The 4,242-nt window shown below is 44.0% G+C and overlaps 1 pseudogene; it reads right to left on the bottom strand.

The window, feature by feature from the left end:
- Window positions 1-3,667: 3,667 nt before the first annotated feature.
- LOC126214048 (5S ribosomal RNA) lies at window positions 3,668-3,785 on the bottom strand (annotated as a pseudogene).
- Between the last annotated feature and the right edge of the window lie 457 nt (window positions 3,786-4,242).

Raw genomic sequence — 4,242 nt, 5'->3', positions numbered from 1 at the left:
CGCTATGAAACTCATTCTTTCCGCACTCCATACTTTAGTGGACCAATGGGAGTTACCCTCTACCATGCACGTCGCTTTAGTTTGCATAATATGGATGTAGACAGAGAAGTAAGTCAAAGTCCTCTACTTTTCTCCCTCTTCGGGCTCAATATTCCGTCGACGAGTCTAGAGTCCGGGTGTTGCCTTTCTGTGCCGCGTTGTATGAGCGGCGTGGATCACACTTTATTGCTCCATAAAGTGCTTCACTGTAGCTTATCGCGGCCGCGCATCCAAGTGTTCCACCCGCGATAAAAGAAAAAAATGAGGATTAGTTGTCTAATAAAGAATGGCCGACGTCTCATAAACAGGACGTAACAATCGATTATGACCGTAATTATGGCGATATTACACGACCCTAAAGGCAGTAATTTGAGTTTAGGGTCCAATGGCTGGAAATCGGTATTTAGCTTTTTGTTGCCACCAACAACTTATACCTTCCAGCAATAGGTTAACCTCGTACTGGTGTTTACTTGAAATGGCATCAAAACGTCCTATGTTAGTGTTGAATCCCGAATCCATACGCCATGTGGATGCATTTATGTTGGGCATTCATACTTTTCCTCCACGGATGCTTACTTTTACTCCTGAGTCGATTGTTTTATATTGCAAGTAAATACATATTCTAAGCGCTAATGCCTTGTCAATGCAACCACGCCCCACTGTCATTGGCTGTTCGTTTCAGTTCCACCTAACTGTCGAAATCTAACCTCTCCTCGATAGCTTGCAAATACTTCTACCTAATCTGTCTTATTCCTCTCTTTCTCAGCACGTTCCAATCGAGAATAGAAGTGAAGAAAGTGTTGTGTGATGACGTATCAACAAATTTTATTTTCATGGTTAACAAACTCGCAAATATTGTGCAGTATGTCTTACATGACAGGAATGTATACAGAGTGGTCCATTGATAGCGACCAGGCCAAATATCTCGCGAAATAATCGTCAAACGAACAAACTACAAAGAGCGAAACTCAAAAAAGTGGTTCAAATGGCTCTGAGCACTATGGGACTTAACATCTGAGATCATCAGTCCCCTAGAACCTAGAACTACTTAAACCTAACTAACCTATGGACATCACACACATCCATACCCGAGGCAGGATTCGAACCTGCGAACGTAGCGGTCGCGCGGTTCCAGACTGAAGCGCCTAGAACCGTTCGGCCACTTCGGCCGGCGAAACTCGTCTAGCTTGAAGGTGGAAACCAGATGGCGTTATAGTTGGCCCGCTAGATGGGGCTGCCATAGGTCAAATGGATATCAACAGCGTTTTTTAAAATAGGAACCCCAATTTTATTACATATTCGTGTAGTACGTAAAGAAATATGAATGTTTTAGTTGGACCACTTTTTTCGCTTTGTGATAGATAGCGCTGTAGTAGTCACAAACGTGTAAGTACGTAACGTCCCGCCAGTGCGGACGGTAGTTGCTTCGTGATACATTACCCGTGTTAAAATGGACCGTTTACCAATTCCGGAAAAGGTCGATATCCTGTTGATGTACGGCTATTGTGATCAAAATGCCCAACGGGCGTGTGCTATGTATGCTGCTCGGTATCCTGGACGACATCATCCAAGTGTCCGGACCGTTCGCCGGATAGTTACGTTATTTAAGGAAACAGGAAGCGTTCAGCCACATCTGAAACGTCAACCACGATCTGCAACAAATGATGATGCCCAAGTAGGTGTTTTAGCTGCTGTCGCGGCTAATCCGCACATCAGTAGCAGACAAATTGCGCGAGAAACGGGAATCTCAAAAACGTCGGTGGTGAAAAAGCTACATCAACATCGATTGCACCAGTACCATATTTCTGTGCACCAGGAATTGCATGGCGACGGCTTTGAACATCGTGTACAGTTCTGCCACTGGGCACAACAGAAATTACGGGACGTTGAGAAATTTTTTGCACGCGTTCTTTTTAGCGACGAAGCGTCATTCACCAACAGCGGTAACGTTAACCGTTGTAATGTGCACTATTGGGCAACGGAAAATCCACGATGGCTGCGACAAGTGGAACATCAGCGACCTTGGCGGGTTAATGTCTGGTGCGGCATTATGGGAGGAAGGATAATTGGCCCTCATTTTATCGATCGCAGTCTAAATGGTGCAATGTATGCTGATTTCCTACGTACTGTTCTACCGATGTTACTAGAAGATGTTTCACTGCATGACAGAATGGCGATGTACTCCCAACATGATGGATGTCCGGCACATAGGTCTCTTGCGGTTGAAGCGGTATTGAATAGCATATTTTATGACAGGTGGATTGGTCGTCGAAGCACCATACCGTGGCCCGCACGTTCACCGGATCTGACGTCCCCGGATTTCTTTCTGTGGGGAAAGTTGAACGATATTTGCTATCGTGATCCACTGACAACGCCTGACAACATGCGTCAGTGCATTGTCAATGCATGTGCGAACATTACGGAAGGCGAACTACTCGCTGTTGAGAGGAATGTCGTTACACGTATTGCCAAATGCATTGAGGTTGACGGATATCATTTTGAGCATTTATTGCATTAATGTGGTAATCGCGCTGTAACAGCGTGCGTTCTCAGAAATAAGTTCACAAAGGTACATGTATCACATTGGAACAACCGAAATAAAATGTTCAAACGTACCTACGTTCTGTATTTTAATTTAAAAAAACCTACCTTTTACCAACTGTTCGCCTAAAATTGTGAGCCATATGTTTGTGACTGTTACAGCGCCATGTATCACAAAGCGAAAAAAGTCGTCCAACTAAAACATTCATATTTCTTTACGTACTAGACGAATATGTAATAAAAAATGGCGGCTCCTATTTAAAAAAAAAACGAAGTTGATATCCGTTTGACCTATGGCAGCGCCATCTAGCGGGCCAACCATAGTGCCATCTGGTTTCCCCCTTCAAGCTAGACAAGTTTCGTTCTTTGTAGTTTTTTCGTTTGACGCTTATTTCGTGAGATATTTGGCCCGGTCACGACCAATGGAACACCCTGTATACATTTCCACGGTTTCAAGGTCTTAGCCCCATCATCAGCTGTATCGGAAACCTAAACTAAAACAACAATTGCAATCTACTCCATTAGAAAATTGAAAAATTAAAGATTCACATTTAGAAACTGAAAATTCGGTACATACAGGGCGACAATTATTGAACTATATGAAATGAACGTACAATGAAGGCTTTCACGACCGTATGTTTCAGCTGCCGAGAATTCTTCCTGGTTGTATGGTCGTGGTCCATGGAACTCTTCTATCCCACACGTTTCGTCCAAAGCTACGTTGGACATCTTCGGAGGTGCTCCTGGTTGTGTTGAGTGTTGCCGACTCTTCACTAGTAGGACGTCATGTCCCTGCCCAAACAACGTGAAGGCAAATATCTTTTTTAAGTCATTTCATCCGATTTTTTAGATTCTAAATGTTACTCTTTAATTTAAAAAAAAAAAGCACTACGTCTTCAGGCTACAAGTGACCCATCAGGGCCGTCCGACCGCCGTGTCATCCTCAGTTGAGGATGCGGGTAGGAGGGGCGTGTGGTCAGCACACGGCTCTCCCGGTCGTTATGATGGTTGTCTTTGACCGGAGCCGCTACTGTTCGGTCGAGTTGCTTCTCAGTTGGCATCACGAGGCTGAGTGCACCCCGAAAAGTGGCAACAGCGCATGGCGGCCTGGATGGTCACCCATCCAAGTGCTGGCCACGCCCGACAGCGCTTAACTTCGATGATCTCACGGGAACCGGCGTATCCACTGCGGCAAGGCCGTTGCCTATTTCTTAATTAAGTCGAAGAATTTCAAAATAAAAATCAATCATAAGGTTGTTCTGATGTATATCAAACAGCCCAGTTTCATTAGAACGTTAGGAAACAAATATAATTTCGTCTAGACACGGTATTACAAGAGTTTCTAATAGATTTTATCGATATTTTATGTACTGGCAAAGGAAAGAGTCACAGTGCGTTAGGTCAGGCGATAGGAAGAGCCAAAGGAACATAACCATGTCGTCTTGACCGCTACACCAGTCCAATACGGAAGTTCGTCGTTTAGGTAGCGCAAGCATCGATGCTCCTATGAGGGGTGCCCCGTGTTGTTGGAAGATGAGATTGTTGGAAATGATATAATATTTATTGAGACAGATATTCAAATTATTTTGTTGAGATTTGGTTGAGATTTTCTTTGTTTGACGTAGAATTGTACAGTTAAGGCCTTAGGCAAGTTTCAAGTAT

The sequence above is a fragment of the Schistocerca nitens genome, chromosome 11 (assembly GCF_023898315.1).
Source record: "Schistocerca nitens isolate TAMUIC-IGC-003100 chromosome 11, iqSchNite1.1, whole genome shotgun sequence".
Lineage (NCBI taxonomy): Eukaryota > Metazoa > Arthropoda > Insecta > Orthoptera > Acrididae > Schistocerca > Schistocerca nitens.
The sequence above is the reverse complement of the archived record's forward strand: the minus strand, read 5'-3'. Positions and strand labels throughout refer to the sequence as shown.